Source organism: Saccostrea echinata, unplaced genomic scaffold, assembly GCF_033153115.1.
Source record: "Saccostrea echinata isolate AGI-Se365-2 ecotype Australia unplaced genomic scaffold, CSIRO_AGI_Sech_v1 ptg000052l, whole genome shotgun sequence".
NCBI lineage: Eukaryota > Metazoa > Mollusca > Bivalvia > Ostreida > Ostreidae > Saccostrea > Saccostrea echinata.
Genome location: NW_026889801.1, coordinates 6,810,154 through 6,828,574, shown reverse-complemented (window position 1 = coordinate 6,828,574; position 18,421 = coordinate 6,810,154). Strand labels below are relative to the sequence as shown.

Below are 18,421 nucleotides of genomic sequence, written 5' to 3'. Positions count from 1 at the left end.
AATGTTTTATCAATTGTGCAGGAAACTTTGAGAGTCCAAAGATGGCTTTTCTTTCAGTTTCCATTTATGTCTTCTACTTTAATAATCATGTGAAATAGACAAGATGCAAGCGTTTACAGGCATATTCATATCTTCATCAATGTTAGCATAATCTTTTACATCTGGCAGTGGTATCGAAATACCAGTTTTCGAAATTCTGCCTTATCTTTATAAACGCAATTCTGTTAATTTAACTTTGTTTTACTGAAAAAATAAGATATAGATAACTTATATATAAATAGAAAGTTTGTAACTATTAATTGTTCTCTTATTCTCATATTTTGAAACTCAAATGAATCGTTTATTGGTATCTTTTTACAATTTTCAAAGGATATTTGGGCGAATATTTAAAGTAGGTCAAAGGTACAAAATGAACAACACAGGGGGGGCAATTGAATTCAAAATTTTTGAATTGCAAGGGAGTTACTTCCAGTTTTATACCAGTTTAAAAATATGTGAGATGTAAGCTTGAGGACCATTTTTGTCATTTTGCATGATTTTCTCGGAGACGCTCACTTAAATTATTCGAAAGGTCACAATTTTTAATTTGTCATTTTAAATACATGTACATGTACTCTGAATACATGTGCAAAATATCATTAGGAAAAATTGGATTTCTGGTGTAAGAAAAATGTATCAAATTGATAAAATGACCATGTCTCCTAAATAGATGTGTTTTTAACAATACTTTGTCTATATTTTTCTTTACTCCAGGCAAATTTAAAATATCATAAGGGGGATATAAATTTTATATCTTAATGAACTTTAACCGTTCATTAATATCCAAATAAAAATGGATATCTGAGACCCCTAGTCATTGCGCAAGTTATATGGTCTTAAATATATTATTATGTAATACAAGACAAGTAAATCAAATGGATATTTTTGAGCTATAAAACGAATTATCGTTTTTCTTCATAAGTAATTTAAGCAATTTTCGAAAAATTGAACCCTTTTTTAGTGAGACCTTGTAAATTTTGAAATACTAGCATTATAAGCTTCACAATACAAAATGTACATATAACAGTTTTATAAATAGCTTGGAGGGAAGCAGGTAGATTTTGGAATTCGAAAATAGGTGTCGAGCCTGTCATTCTAATCAATTTCATGACATTTTTTCCTACGATGAGAGAAACCACCGCAGCCCCATTTATTATCGGATTAAAATACTTTTATTCAGATTTCAGCCAAAGACTGCTATATATACAAACAATTATTGAATTTTTAATGTTTTAATCGAGTTGCAAGGAATTGACAACAGTTGTCAAAAATTGAGTGGAACCGACGTTGTAAACTAACCTTATACTCTTCATAAAGTCCACATTACACATAAAATCATCAATATGTAATTTTTATATAGTGATATGAAAAGTTCAAAATCTAAATATGATGGTGACGAGTTCGATGCATGGACATCAAAGTTTCCATCTGATGGGTGAAGATAACTTCATTATAACATACCATGGACCTGCCGGAGTGTACTTAAGATCCTTGGAACTTAGCCCACTGGGGAAAATACACTCTCTTTCTGTAGTGTAAAAGTACTCCACCACCCGACCCAGTAGATCATTTAACCAAAGTGTCATCCGCAAAGACTTGAAAGTGTGTTTTTCTTTATGCATCCATATGCTTTAATTTATCTGTGACCAGTGTCTTAAAAGACCTTTGATATATGAAGAAGAAAAAGATAATTCGCATATAATTGCTTGCAATGCCGGCTGTTGCCTTTTGCATTGATCCGATTTTGAACGTGAATTCTATAGCAAGAAAGTCCAGTTATATTTTAATTTAAAACACAGTATGAATTGGGGTGGGATCAGGTGCCTAGGATGAGTAAGCATTCCCTGTCGACCGGTTATGAATCGTATTCCTGAAATGAATGATAATTGTTGAACATTAATATGTTACTTGTGATGGCAGAAAGAAAAAAAAAAAACACATCTGAAACTTTTATTCATGCCAACATACTTTGATGAACAGATTAGAATCGGTTAAAATATTTATAAGGTTCAAATTTAAGATGCATGTTTGTTAATGACAACATTGATTATCAATGTCAAGCGTATTATAGAAATAAGCCTGACTGAAGACACATTCTTTTTATAAATGCCCCCATAGGAGGAAAATTAATGGCTCAACACTTAATCTACATGGAAAATACTGGAGGCATGTGGCTCACACATCAAAGAGACTATTTGACTATTTCCTGAAAACGTTTGTATGAATGAAATTTTAAAAAAAATATCAGTATTAAATACTTTGAAATGAGGAACCAAAGATCAGTATTAGAAAAATTGAATTTTCGGTTATCAACTTGATAAATAACCATGTTTGTATAAAAATGTTATTTTGTTATTTTTCAACAAAAGAGAAATTAAAAAATAAATTTAAACTTTGTGCCATTTTTGAGTTGTTTCTTAAACCGATATACAGTATACTACAAAATATTTATTACATTGGAAAAATAGATAGATTATTAACTAGACGCCCTTTTTCTTATCATAATAATGTATACAAAGAAAGAAAGTTACATCCTATTTCAATAATAAGCGTATCAAGATATTTTCCTTTTTGAAGAGTTAAAGTGTCGCTACAATTTAAATATTCTTACTAAAAATGCACAACTGCGAATAGGCGGAATGAATTTAAAAGAACCTTTCGAGAGTATTCAAATTATGAAAATCAATTCTCTGTAAACGTTTTAGCACACACACACACACACACACACAGAGAGAGAGAGAGAGAGAGAGAGAGAGAGAGAGAGAGCCATTCAGCAAAGCACGCGAGTTTGTTTCGGATGAAGTTACTTGAAAATCAAGTGCAGGGCCTTATCACTTCCCCCTTAAATACAGTACATCACACAAAAATTCAACACACCCAAAATTTAAATAAATCTGATATTATCAGAAAGTTTACATACTGTTGTTCATCTCATAAAAAAATCAGTCAAGGTCTCGTGCAAAACATGTCCGAAATGGGAGGGGACATTCAGCCACAGCATGCTTTAATGTGAACATCCAACGAAATACTCCAAAAACTCTAGCTGTAATGGAAAAAAGAAATAACAATTTTTAACTTGCTCACTGGAATCTTTTTTTTAATTCCGTTACAGGTAATTTTACATGTTATTATTATATAATAACAGCCAATAGCCCGTTGACAAGCTTTCTCCACATTTAATCTTAATATTTAATGTCTTGTTCTGATTTAATTTTTAAAGGGTCACATCATTAATATAAAGGAAAGTGTTTGTAAGAAAATATCTGGCTTTTTTATATTTGATATGAAAGTTCTCAATTTACGAAGATACATTTGGCTGAATAGACGTGAATTTTATGTTTTAGTATGTTTAAAAAAAAAAAATGGAATTATTCTACACAATACCAAATACTTTTCTGTTTCACGTTTAAAATATTCATCCCAGTGCTCCTTAAGCATCTTCAATAATTTAAAGCGACACAGACTCTAGCTATTATGTTTAAACAGTACTTCAATGGCAACTATTGGTAAATTTTGTTTTATTTTCAATATATAATTGGAAAAATATAACAGTACTTATTTCTTGTATTTTTATTTTTGCTTCAATTCAAATGTTGATTCAGAAATATTATTGTATATATATTTTATAGTAAAGCAGGTGTTAAAATCTATGTTTAATCCGTAAAACGGTAATCCTATGAATTATTTATCACTTCTGTGATTCAAAATACCACTCTATACTAAATACCAGCATGAATAAATTTTGATTATAATAACCACTCTGTTAAAATTTTGAGTACTTCCAGGGGAAATTAAAAACAAGTAGCAGATGTGCATTGGAAAGATATTTACATCAATGAATAATTGTGCAAGTAATCTTTATCAAGGAAGCGAATACTCCTACTGTCATTTTCCGAAATGTACATGCAGCACCCTAAACATTAACCGCAAGAAAATGTACAAAAAGCAATTGTATTTTAAGTATATTTGTAATGATGTCCGTAAAAAAAGAAAAAAATCAACACTTTTGTGTTACCGGGGTATTTATTATGAAAAAAAAATATATGAGGAAAATCAAAACTTGTTGTTGCATGTTGAATAAAGTTCTTTTTTGCTATTTTAGTTTTATTCTTAAAACATTTATAGCAAAATCTATCTCAACTGACTGTCGATTACCAGGGGTGTTATATCAAGGGACCAAAAACGTAACAGAAACTGGTAGAATATCATATAGTAATATAGCACTTGAACAATACTGCACAGCAAAATAGGAGTTTAACTCAACATACAACGACCGGCATGGTAGCAAAGTGTCAAAGATGGGATGCACAGAGCCCACATTAACACGGCTATGATGTTTGTAGCATTGTACAAGAGACTACTGTAGAAATTTCGACAGAGAAGAGCCATGGTCTTTCACCATTGACTCGGGTGTCTGCTGGGAACTCTGTGGGGTTGATATTTGTGGTCAGTACACTTGCACTAGGAAAATAAAACTGCCAAAAAGTTACTTGAGTTTTATAATATAAGAATCCTTTTTGTATATTTTTTCAGCAATGCCGTATCTAAATATGTATTTCAATGCTTCGATGATAACTGGTCAGTGTGAATATGGTATCCCCAGTGGTAGGGGATTCTGTGGGTAAGTCTTCATTTATGAACAATAGAATAGTAATGGCGTGTCATTTACACGTACACAAAGATACAGATTTTACATTGAGACATATTCTATTCAAACATACTCAGACACAATGAAATAAAATTCTCAGAGATTCTTGAGCTGTAATACTGAAAATATTTTGTTGTAATTCTGTATTTAAAACAAAATTATTCACTTGTGATGAAAGTCAAAAGAGATTCAGGTATGTGTACAGGTTATATCATTTAAGAAAAACAAAAACAAAAAACAAAACAAAACAAATCAAAACAATAAATAAATAGAAAAACATAATAGTGATTTAATTGCATAGTTTAAGAGAAATTCTTCAAAGAATATTGTAATTATCCACTAGAATTTTAAACCTTAATAAAGAAATAAACATTTTCACTATTTCCCAGTTTACTACACAGACTGTTTAAATTAAACAAGCTTTAATCATTGCATTAATTAATGGGTTACATGCATATTTTTTACAGGTATATATATAACTTAGTATCATGTTTGAAGGAGAATATTGGGAATATCACTGAACCCCGATGTCCCCAGATTACATGGAGATCATTTGCTCTGCAAATCCAGGGTACTTTAGAAGAGTTTACCGGAATGCCCATCTCTCAGTGTAAGTTTACAAAAAATTAACTCTTTTTACACTGTATAATTACCAAAATAAATAGAAGACATACCCTAGTAACTATAAACACATGCAATTCCCTCCTAATACTTGGAAACCATATTATCTTATCTTAAAATATATTGTTGATAAATATTCAATACGAAAGTGCGTAGATGTGCCTTCATTCATGTTTTCTTAAAATATATCTTAGATTTAATAATTTTCCTCGTATGATAAGATTTACTTTAATGGGGAACTTTGGGTAAATACATATTTCTTTGTGAATTTAGAAATATTTTTGTGAGCATTTTTAATTACTTATCTACTGATTTTTAACAACCTGAGGATCTGGCAACTTAAAGGGAAACGATATATCTAAATGAAAGTTAAAAGGGAGACCGGTAAATTAAATGATAATAACGGGGTTTTTTTTATTCACAGTACAGTTTTTCAATAATACACTTTAAAGTGATAAAAAATTGTAGAGATTTATAAAGGAGATAGCAGAAGGAGAAATATTTGTTGTTTTTTTTTTAAATTCTACAATTTCCTGAGACATTTAAAGATTTGATATATACAATTTGCATCATTAATAACCAAAATAAGAGTAACTACGTGTATACCAATGTATACATCCATTTTTTTCAGAAAAAATGACAATCTAGCATCATGATGACAAATGACGCAAATAGAAAACATATTTTAATATCTTCAAACGCTCTAATTGATTTTTTTTTTTATTTCAGGCATTCTTTCACCATGTGGTGATCCCAGTGTGATGAGTAATTCTTTTGTGGTGATTAACTTTGCAATCCCTTGTTACGGAAAGGTCTTCAGGAATAAAACAGGAAATGAATCATGCCGGTATTAATTCCAAATACACATTAATGTGACAAAAATGTTAAAACGATTAACATATATAGTGAATTGTTTATGTGTGGTATTCTTCCATTCTAATATCAAAGTTTCCTTATACTAAAGGAGGCTGCAATGGAAATACATATTTATTTCTGTAATAATCTTAAAAGACTTTTTTTAAATCTTCTGAACATTCATAGGACCCCCCCCCCTTTTTTTTTTTGGCTTTATCATGAAGGCTTTTTTTTTTTTTTTTTTTTTTTTTTTTTTTTTTTCAAAATTGTAATTAAAATTATCAGCATTAATATTCAAATGAATATCAAGTGTAATACTTATACACTTCTTGTCATTGTATCCAAATGTAGAGTAAAACAACTTTTTTGGCATTGTGTGATATCAAGGATACAAGAAAATGACGAAACAAACTCCACTTGTCTTGTCAAAGATAAAATTTCCTTGGCAAACAGACTTTTATCTGAAGAGGTTTCTATTCCTCCAGTGACTCAACACAATGCTAATCTTTGTAAGTCTTTTTAAGACAAGAATTTATATTTAGATTTAAAAAAAAAACACAAAAATTTTAATTGATTGATTGATTGATTGAATGTTGTTTTACGTCCCATTCGAGAATTTTTCACTCATATAGAGAAGTCACCATATACCGGTGAAGGGCTTAAAATCGAGACCTTTTTTCAGCACTCAGGGCCATTGAGCAGTGAGGAGTCTTTATTGTGCCGTCTAGCCTGACACGGTGCCTCGGTTTTTAATGTCTCATCTGAACGACCCGCAACTTTCACTTGCTAACTATTTTTTATCGACTTAGGTCAGTCGCGGCAGGGGATCGAACCCACAACCTCCTATCACGGAGCAAGCGCTCTATCTACTGAGCTACCGTGACGGTACAAAACTTAAATTGAAATAAATAGATGAGAAACAGGACTGGTGAAAATTTACTCCCAAGAAAGGTATTTCATGACATTCACTTCTAATGCTGGTCGCTTGATCAAAGAATAGTCAATACGTTTGTTTAATATTTGAAAAAAAAATCGGGTAATGAGAATCGAATCCGCATCATTCATACAAAAATTCAGTAATTTATGTTTCTGCATAAAAAAATAATGAAAAAAATAAATAAATAATAATAATAATAATAACAAAATAAAAAAGAGAAAAAAAAAATAAACTAAACTTAACTTACCAAAGTTGGGGGAGGGGGGGGGGGACTTCCTAAAATTATCCGACAAAATAAAAAAAAAATTCCAAATCCTGGAATTTGCCAATGCTCGACTTTGCAAGCTTAAAATCTTACGTTTTTTCAACTTTATACACAACCATTCCCCACGATAAATTAAAGTCCAGGCTTTTTGATATCATTGACAGCTGCTTTTTCAATAAAAATGGAACTCGTAAATATACTTACCTTGTCATTGGTCATTTGCAAAATTATTTTGTTAAAAAACATTCTGATTGTACACACAAGTACTCTGAAGTTGACATTGAAAAGATGCTTGAGTTTCTGATTGACAATATCTATGTGGTTTTTTGGAGACCAGGTCTTCCAACAATCTATTGGAATTGCTATGGGTACCAATTGCGCCCCGTTATTAGCAGACCTTTTTTTTTGTATTCATATGAAGCAGAATTTGTCCAAAATCTTGTACGTGAAAAGGAGAAAACACTTGCTGTGGCGTTCAACTCGACATTTAGATATATTGTCAATTAACAATGGCTATTTTCATTCTTATGTCGATACGATATATCCTGGTGAACTTGAGATAAAAGATACCACAGAGTCTGACACATCTGTTTCATATTTGGATATTTTACTTGAAAAAGACGTTAATGGTAATCTAACAACCAAGCTTTATGATAAACGTGATGACTTTAACTTTTCAATCGTCAACTTCCCTTACTTATGCAGCAATATACCTTCATCACCTGCATACGGGGTATATATCTCTCAGCTGATTCGATACGCAAGAGCATGTTCTACCTATGAACAATTTCTAAAACGAGGTAAATTACTGATTAACAAGTTGATGAATCAAGGATATCAGCAGTCTCGTTTAAAGTCATCATTTCGTAAGTTCTATGGTCGATACAATGACCTTGTCAGCAAATACAATTTATCATTGAGTCAAATGCTGACTGACGTTTTTCATACTAATTGTTAGACCATTATTTACACACTGAATTGTCGACGGATTTTTCCGTTATTTCCCGATCATGACAAGGAGCACACGGCGGGTGTGACCGGTCGGCAGGGGATGCTCACTCCTCCATGGCACCTGATCCCACCTCTGATGTTTTGAGGTCCGTGTCTGCTCTGCTCCTATTTTGTATTGTTTAATGGACTTTTGAGCTTGAATACTGTTCGTTATCTCCATATATTTCATTCAAACTATTTTTCAAACGTTGTAAATTTATAATGTCAGGGATTTCACAAAACAGCGCTCCTTAATGAAATTCTGAGTTGCTGTCGGAAAACATATGCTTGATAAAGTTGTTTTATTATTTAGATACTAAAAATCCCTTTGGAAGTCGAGAAACAAATCCTGAGTTTTCTCAAACAACAGTTTTTCGTAAGTTGATTCTGATTATCCAATGGGGTTCTTTATTTGACATAAATCTTTCAAGATAAGATTTCTAAACAAAAATAAATTCCTATTCCAAGATACAAAATAAATCACCTAAGGGTTTTTTTAATTCACAATTTTTATAGGAAATGAAGTCTTGCTTATAAAATTTCAAACATTTTAAAACTGTTATATTATATCACAAACTATATTAACTGATTATCATTCTCTCTTTCTGATTTCCTGTAAAAATATTGTTGAAAAATATGAAGAAATTTAAATAACGGAAGGAAAAAAATGACGAATTCATCTCAAAGCCATGTAAAGAATACCATAAATACAATATTATTTATATGTAATCATATTGTTACAATGTACGATTCATGATTCAATTGCAGTGGGATTTTCTGTTTCATTAATATTTGCTGTCAGCTTTGCAATCAGCATATACAAAATAAGGTTTTGTCCTTAAATTTTCGTTCAAAATTTAATTCAACTAAACTTCAAGAAAAGAATATTCATGTTCAGATGTCGCTTTGTGAAGCATGGCTTCACATGAGACTTTTACCCTTCCTACTTCAATTGTTTTGGACTTTCAAATTTGATTTAAAAGCTTTTTCAGCTTACTTGAGCCGAAGGCTTTTCTAATAAAATTTGTCGATTGTCTGTCTTTGTTGTACACTTTTCACATTTTATCTTCTTCTTCACAACCTCTGGACCAGTTTCAACCTAACTTGGTAAACAGCTTCCTTAAATGTAGGGGATTGATTTTTTTCAAATGAAGGACTTTGTCTTTCTTCGAAGGGAAATAATTAAGAATTACTTAAAATTTAATGACATCTTTTAAAATCTTCTTTTCAATAACCACCGAGCCAGAAAAGATGAAACGTAAGTTGGTTCAAATCATGTACCATTGTGATAGTTCGGGGTCACACAAGCAATATAAGTTTTACATAGGAATATAAAAAAAAATCTCCTTCTCAAGAACAGCAAGCTATTATTTATATGAAAGCATCCTCAGGTATATAGCACAGATTCAAGTTTGTTCAAATCTTGACCCCCGGGGATGAGTGGTTCACATTAAAGATTCAGAGTTTTACAAAGAAGTAACACAAAAAAATACCACAAAAAGTGTTACAAATCTTTTTCGTAAGAAAAGCAAAGTCATGATTAGTCATACGGATGTGGAAGCATCTTCAGCTAGTAGAAATTCAAATTTATTCAAATCATGGCTTCTAGGTGTAGGCCGGGGTGACAATAGGAAATCAAAGTTTTACATCGGAATGTTTAGGAAAAAAATCTTTACAAATATTCTTCATGAAAAGAGTAGAGCAGTAATAAGTCATATTAATATAGAAACTTGATCAGGTAGTATAGATTCAAATTTGTTCTAATCATGATCCACTTGGGAAGGTTGGGGCTACAAAACGTACTGAGAAGTTTACATACAAATATATAGAAAAAAAAAAAAAAACTTTACAAATCTCAAAAACAACAAATCCATGATTATTCATACGGAAATGGAAACATCCTCAGACAGAATAGATTCAAATTTATTTTGATTCTGACCCCGTTGGTAGGATGTAATACATTATTGGATGAAGGAACATAGGAATAAATAGGGAAAAATATTCTCAAGAATAGCAAAACCATGATAAGTCATATTTATATTAAAGCATTTTCAGCAAGTGTAGATTTTAGTTTGTTCAAATCATGGCCCCGGAGATAGTATGGGGCTACAATAGGAGACAAAGGCAGTATTAATCATACTGATATGCAAGCATCCTCAGGTAGTTTGCATTCAAGTTTGTTCAGATCAGAGACCTTTGGAATAGACTGAGACAGCAAAATTTTACAAAGTAGCATATACATAGGAAGATTGGCAAGAGTAGCTGAACCACACTAAGTAATATGAATTAGCAAAACATATCTTGTACGTTTTGAGAAATATTTTTTTTTTATTATAAACCCTGGGGTTAGGGTTAAGCCGAAATCAGAAGTTCATACTTTACATAATGCATGAGTACAGAAAAAAATTGACTCCCGAACAGCAGGGCCATGTTGATCATGTGATGTTGAAGAAACCCAATGCTGTTTGGACATAACTTTCATTGAATAAAAGCTTCTAAATGTGTCCACAACATGGAGTCAAAATATTTATAAAACAAAAGGAGGAAATTGAAAAAAAAAAAAAAAAAGATCCTCTGATGAAAAACAGCAAGGCCAAAATGACTCAGGTGAGCGTTCGGGCCCATGAATCTCTTGTTTTCATTTATTGATTATTTTTTTAAAAAATAACCCTATGGTATCTAACCATAAAACACTGCAATTATAACTTATGTTGAGGGCATACTAGTATTTCTCCTTGCATATATTGTTTTTTGAATAGTCATGGAACCAGTTCTATTACATTTTCATTAAACATGATTTTTTTTTTCTGTACGTAAACCTATTTTCAGGCAATAAATATTAATTCTACAAACATATACATTCAGTAGGTACGTTTAATTCTATGAATTTAATATAAGAATAGCAGGAGAAGTTAACATGATTTATTCTGAGCCTATATGTTACTTATGAAAGGGTTACTTTCTAGATCTGATAGACGGACTTATAAACAAACTCCATTTTCAATATTTCGTAACCTTTCTAACTTCTTTGTGGAAAGTTTAATGTTTGCTTTTGTTTGCATGAATTCATACAAGTGCCAAAAAAAAATATACATCACGTTGCCACAATCACAGATTCAGAGTTGTTAGTACAAAGATTGATATATTTCTTTTTGAAATGTTATTCTGGACTTTTTGAAAATAGTGCAATTTTCCTGACGATTGACATTTTTTCCTGGTTAACTTAATAAAGAAAGTATGATATATTCTTAAAGCATATTTTCTCTGCTTTTAATATATGTAAAAATTATTATTATTATTTTAAAATATTTTGTAAAAACAAGAATTTTCTTGCACTTATGTGTTTTTTCTTGTTTTTATTCGTAATATTTAAACAAAGCTCAACTTTATGTGTATTTCTGTACTGAAATAGGGAAAACAAAATAAAGCTGGTAAGAGTAGAGAAAATTTCCTTTTCAACAAGCCTTTACATGTACAATAATGAAGAAAAAAAAAAAAAAAAAAACCCTACATTCCCTAAACGTCTTTACAAAAAAAAAAAAAAAAAAAAAAAAAAAAAAAAAAAAAAACAGATTTAATATTGTTGTACTTATTTATATTCTTAATATGAAATGTAATTAGATCTATACTTACACAATTTTTAAACAACTTTGAAACAAGCACAAAAGCTCGCATTTACACGACTCATCACTGTAAGAGTTTATACGAACTGAGATTACCACGTGTTTCCGCTGTAGCAGTAATACACAACAATATGATGATCTGAACAGTGAACGTCAATTTTCATAATTATTTTACGACAAAGAGCATCACATCAATGCATCAAATAATACGGTCTTTTTTTTCTGGTATTAGAGGTGAGTAAGTATTGACTGAAGAGTTTAAAACTGTCTTTAAAATGCATTGATTCACGTTCAAATGAAAACAAAATGTACACATGTCCGATCACTCTCTACTAGCTCATACATTCACAGGAGTTTGCAATTTTATCAATAAAGTCAATAAAAAATACTCGATTTAGCAAGCCATGAGCTATGCGTTAGCATAGCGAAGTTTGCAATTTTATCAATTTAGTCAATAAAAATCACTCGATTGACCAAGTCATGAGCTATGCGTTAGCTCATGGATTGGTCAATCGAGTGATTTTTATTGACTTTATTGATAAAATTGCGAACTCCTGTGATACATTCACCTCTGTCGTTGGCTCGCGTATATCACAGTGTTAGCACAAGAAATAGTGTGATTGTTTTAATTCATTATATTTAAATTCCTGCACTAATGTTTGTGTTTTAAGGCAGATATCTACTAAGTAGATCTAGAACTATTAGTTTAATTTGAAATAATCCTTTGAATATCATGGTTTTTACCTTATGTCAAAAATCTTGACGCTAGCCTATCGCAGAGGTGTCTGAGAGAGGAACGAACAACAACTCTGCATAGGAGATTGATGTCCGAGATCTTCCCATATAGACGCTACCCTAGCCTGTTTCAGTGTTTGTATCTCGTATTTTAGATTGAAACTGGTTCAGCCAATTTTGTGTTACTTTTGAAGTGTATGCTTTTGACGACACCCTTAAGTACCTCTCAAAGTAAAATCAAGTTGGCATAATAATGGAAAGTTGTTGTCAGTATGTGTGTACATCACTACATGTTACACTATCACATTGAATTTTTAGGGTGCTGGCACCATATGCTTCAGTACTTTCATCAGTGAAGACCCTTTTGCTAACCCCACCACGCACAAGAAAGACCATTATGTGGGGACACAGGTGCTTATTATGACCAATGAACAGGTATTTTTTTGTTTTGGTAGTGAAAATTTCTGTATCTCTAAAAATTCTAAATAAAGTGAAATTTTAATTGCATTCTCTTGATATTGCATTCACACAAGTTTATAAGAATTTAATTTATATTTTGAAAAAAGTGTGTGAAAACATGATATTTATGATTATACATATAAACACACTATTTAAACACACAATAATTATTCGAATTTATGCTCAGAAAGGGAACAAGCTGTCTTTTATAGACTGCTGTGGTATATTCAATCTCGTGAAGTATGTGTGTACAATTTCCATTTTCTCAATTTTTAAGATAATTCTTGTAAGATTTTTTTTTTTTTTTTTTTGAAAATGATGAAATAAGTTCTTAATATATTATTTTTATATGTGTGTCACTAAGTTTGAATTGCAATGGCATCTTACGAATTTTATTTCAGTTCACAAGTTTTAAATGGATTTTTGGAATGGCAACCAAGATATGCAAAATAAAAAAAAATTAATTCATTTTTTAAAATTTCTCTCAAGATTTTTTTACGTCAACTATTAGATAATATATCCATAGTGATTGCAGCATCTCAAAATTGATATACACTTGTAATTTAAGGCAGAATTCTTTACTGATATGACCTTGACTCCCTAAGAAGAGAAGTGTCAAGGTCAATACTTAACTCAATAATGTTCTTTACATTATTTTGGCTCATATCTTACTTACAATATCATGGAATACACAAAAAGTGTCTAGAATGAGCGATAACGTACAATGTATACAGCAAAAAATTGAAAATGTTGTTGCTTAGCAACCACTTAAAGGTCTTTTAAGGTATTCAATGTATAATGAAGGGATATTGAGCAATTTTGAATCATTTTAAACTAGTTAAATATGTATTGCTAGATAATGATGAAAGTAAAATGAACCAAATTCACATGATTGATAACATATTAGAAACCGACCATTTTGCACTGTAAACATTTTCAAAAGTTATCTGCCCTTGATGCAAAGAAGAAAATTTACATTTTGTCAATATATCTGTGGTAGATGACTTATTTTATTTCATATTTTAATAAAAAGAGAGTTTATGCATATTTTCACAAGAGATTTGTATGAAGTTCAAATTACCTTTTAGAATATCTAAACGAAACATTCCCTGCCCATAGACCTCAGTGTAAAATTCAAGGTGCAATTAATTGGACAATAATCAAAATTTTGTAAATTCCTTTGGTGGTGTACTTTTATTTGATAACATCTTCAAAATGCTAACTTGATTAAAAACACTGGACAACTCATTTATTAGGTACAGAATATGGTCATTATACATTGAATACTATAACAAATATTTGAACTAAAATGGTGTATGGATTTTGCAGTTCTGATGCCTTCTTCAGAGTATATTCAGAATTATCTATTTCAGCGCCCATTGTGTAAAATTTTAGCAAGAATATTGAAAAGTGTTGAGAAAGTTGATGAAAATTTTTCACTTATTTGACCTTTGACCTCTTAAAAATAGTTCTAATGAGTTCAAACGTTAAGACAAATTATCTGCTGTACATCCCTTTTAATTTTATGACCTCATATCTGACTTTAAAATGTGCTGGAATGCATAAATGTGTCTAGGATGAGCAAAAAATGAAAATTGCTGCCCAAAAATTGAAAAATACCCCGTTGCTAAGCAACCCATTTAAAGTCATTGTATGCAGAATTGGAAAAAAAGTTTATGTGATTAATGTAGTACAGTATAATGCTCTTTTGTGAGTATATTCCAAATTTTTCCTATTTCAACATACATCATTGTAAATTTTTAGCTTGAAGATTAAAATGTATCGAAAAATTCGATAAAATTTTGCACTTATTTGACCTTTGACCTCCATTCCTACTAATAAGGTCAGTCGTTGGGTATCTGAATAGTCATGAAATATCATCTCGAAAAAATTCCATACAAAATGATATGCATTATGCATTGCTTTCTCCTTGGATAAAAAGGTTAGAAATAATTTGATAATGCTATGTCAAAACGCTCCAAAATCACATAAAATGCGCCGGTAGAGAAAGGGTTAATGAGTTTGTCCATAATTATTTGTAGTCTCTTTGCAAATACGAAGGCTTTTATTTTATAGTCGCAATTTGTTAACTAATAGGGCGATGGTTATCAAGATTTATTAAGCTCCCTTTTTTAAGCATGAGTGATAGAACAGAAGATCTCTGTGTAAATGATAATTCGCCTACCCCGAAAGATCTCAATAGGCTTTCATATAAATAAACTTTTACATATTTTCAAAACATCTTATAAGTCTTCCGTGTTGTGTATATTACATGGTGATTCATTTCCACGAGTTTTGGTTAGATTTGTTTCAGGTAATCGGGGTATTATTTTGTACTTTGTACATTGTTATAACTAAGCTGTTGTTCTCCTTCTTGCTACAAGGAGTTCTGACCCTCTTTCTTATAGAGTATGTCTCTAGAAGCAACTACTGGAAGACAAGTGATGGTTCTTGCAACAGTTAGCTCAACTTTATCTAGTCTTTTAAATTTTTGGTGGGGCTAAGATAGGGGATAAACAATGTATATAATAAATAGGGGGAAACCCATTTAGAAACCCTATGTGTGGTTTGGATTAAGGTTTGTATAAGTCAAACTCTCTTGAAATTAGGTATGGGTCACAAAAGGGGGTCAAAATTAAAATTTGAATATCTAAGGGTAAATTTTGTAGGAAGCAGCAATGACTCCGTTGAGTGTTGCGGCCAGTGAGTCTTTTTTTTTTTCATATGTGTGTTATTTCGTCTGTTTTTGAGGTGACATGATGGTTCGAAAAATGTGAAGAGATATCAATAAAATTTAGATCTTTTAGATTTTTTTTCAGATTTTGAGGTGTACCATTCCCGTCATACATATCCTGGAATTCTGGGAAAAGCTTTTTCCATTTCATGTAGCCTTCTTTTATCAGTAGAATCCATTCATCAGAGGAAATAAAGTGCTTGGATTGGATTGGGGGGGGGGGGAGGGTGAAGGACGATGATGGGCATATGTTATTGTTTAAGGGAATATTATATGTATGCATTTGCTACAACATCAGTTCTGATACATATGTATTTGTAACGGGTTTAAATAAGTTTTTTTTTTCCCCCAAATCTGCTATGTACATAAGTATGAGAGATATTTTAGTTTAACTTACACTATTTGAATGCCCTAAAAGACAACGTGCGCGTTCTTAGTATTAATGCTAAATAGTTTAGTTTTTATTGATCAACGAAATAAAATATTTATGGTTTACACACACTCCATACAACCAAAATTTTGCTCCCTCGTTTCCCCACAGGTACTTGTGGACAGGACCCCCCCTCCCCCCCCCCCCCAATATACCCCACGAGTCAAAAAATATTTTTATGTATTTTTTTCATAAATTACTCTTCTAGTACACATTTACAATGTATTCCATCAGAAAAATCCAAAAAATAACGCAAAATTAACGTTTTACTAAAAAATCATACCCGCGGTATTATAAAATAGAGAAGGTAAGTCACTTCCATTTGTTTACACTGGAGCCCTCTTGGATATCAGGCCCGAAATATCATTTACCTAATACATGTCACCAAAATGTGTCATGATATCTTGTTTCGGTAGATATTTTGGTCTTTAATCGTGCTATCTAATTGTCCAGACATTCCATAATAATCAGAGTATTCATCGTCAAACGCGGAAAATGCTACAAGATTTGGAAATGTAATGCAGTACCCTACAGAGAGCGATCTATTATACAAGATTCGGAAACTGGTATGAAATGAAGACTGACATAATGGAAGATATTGACGTATGTGAATTGACAGCAATCAAAACTGTTCGAGATGAACTAACTGTACATTCTGACAATGTTTTGCTTCGGAACCACCGTATATTGTGCTACCGAAAAGTCTCAAGCAGAAAGCTGTTGATCTGGCACATGAAGGTCACCAGGGTATGGCCAAAACGAAATCATGTTTAGGGTATAAAGTATGTTTTCCTGGTATGGACGGAGCGATCGAGAGAGCAATTAAAAACTATGCATCATGCCAAGATCTAACTTCAGAAACCCGTTCTATGGAACCTTATAAGATGTCTGAATAACCTTCAGCACCTAGGGAAAACATCAGTATATACTTTTGTGGACCCTCACCCTCGGGTGACTACCTCTTTGTCATGGTAGATGAATATTCCTGTTATCCTTTGGTAGAGATAGTGAAATCAGTATCTGCACGATCAACTATTCCAGTGCTTGACAAGGTCATCAGTACTTTTGGACTTCCAAAAACTGTAAAGAGCGATAACGGTAGCCCATTTCAGTCCTGTGAATTTAAGTAGTTTGCAGAAATACATGGGTTTTGTACATTGTCGAATTACTCCTCGGTGGCCCCAGGTTAATGCCCAGGCCGAGAGCTTTAACAAGCCACTTATGAAAACGATACGCTCTGCTCACCTTAATCAACAGAATTGGAAACAGGGGATGTTGAGATTTCTACGGCAGCATCGTGCAACACCACATACCTCAACTGGTCAAACTCCTTACCGATTACTTTTTTATCGAGAACCAAGAACCAAGTTACCACAAATCTTGGAGAAAGCAAAGGAACCAGCACTTGATGAGATGGTGAGGACACGGGACAGTGTAGTGAAACGCATTATAAAACATTATGGTGACCAGAGGAACCATGGCAGGAATTTGGAAATAAAAGTGGGAGATTCTGTTCTGATGAGGAAGGAAACTCTTGTAGACAAACTACAATCTACGTATGAACCAAAGCCAAGAAAAGTATTGTAAAGGAAGGGTGTATGGTAACAATTGACAATGGTGTTACGCGTAACCTGTCAAAATTAAAAAAAAATTGGTGATTCTGCTAATAGCAGTCTAGAGGACAAGGTAATGGTCAGGAATCCAGAGGTGGATATTCATTGGCCGGAAGCAAAATTATCTAAAGCAGCTGAGAGTCCAGTTTCCGTCAGTATCGTAGAGATGTGTCTTTGCGCCAGCGGACCGAAGTGATTCTCCAAGTGCAATTTTAAAGAAACAAACTCCAGTTGTGCGTCGTAGTGGCCGTGAAAGGAAACAACTGGTTAAACTGAATGATTTTGTGTTGAAGTGAGTTAAGTGTAACCTACAGTGATTGGGGCATAATAATCCACAGTAGGTTTATAGAGCTATATAAATTCTTTATAGTGTATCATATTTTGTTTATTGAACATGTCAAGTAACATTTTATGTTTTCATGGCAATCTGACCCTAAAAGAAAATCTGGGTAAAACTGTATCTGTAAGTCTT

The 18,421-nt window shown here is 32.0% G+C and overlaps 1 protein-coding gene and 1 long non-coding RNA gene across 2 annotated transcripts in view; both read left to right on the top strand.

Annotated features, from left to right (window-relative positions):
• The window catches only part of LOC133204070 (uncharacterized), a 135,105-nt gene that overhangs the window by 96,419 nt on the left and 20,265 nt on the right, over positions 1-18,421 (top strand). The window lies entirely within an intron of this gene.
• LOC133204087 (uncharacterized) lies at positions 4,302-5,188 on the top strand. The gene is made up of 3 exons (XR_009723543.1): positions 4,302-4,485; positions 4,573-4,660; positions 5,155-5,188. It is a non-coding gene; the product is annotated as an uncharacterized LOC133204087 (long non-coding RNA).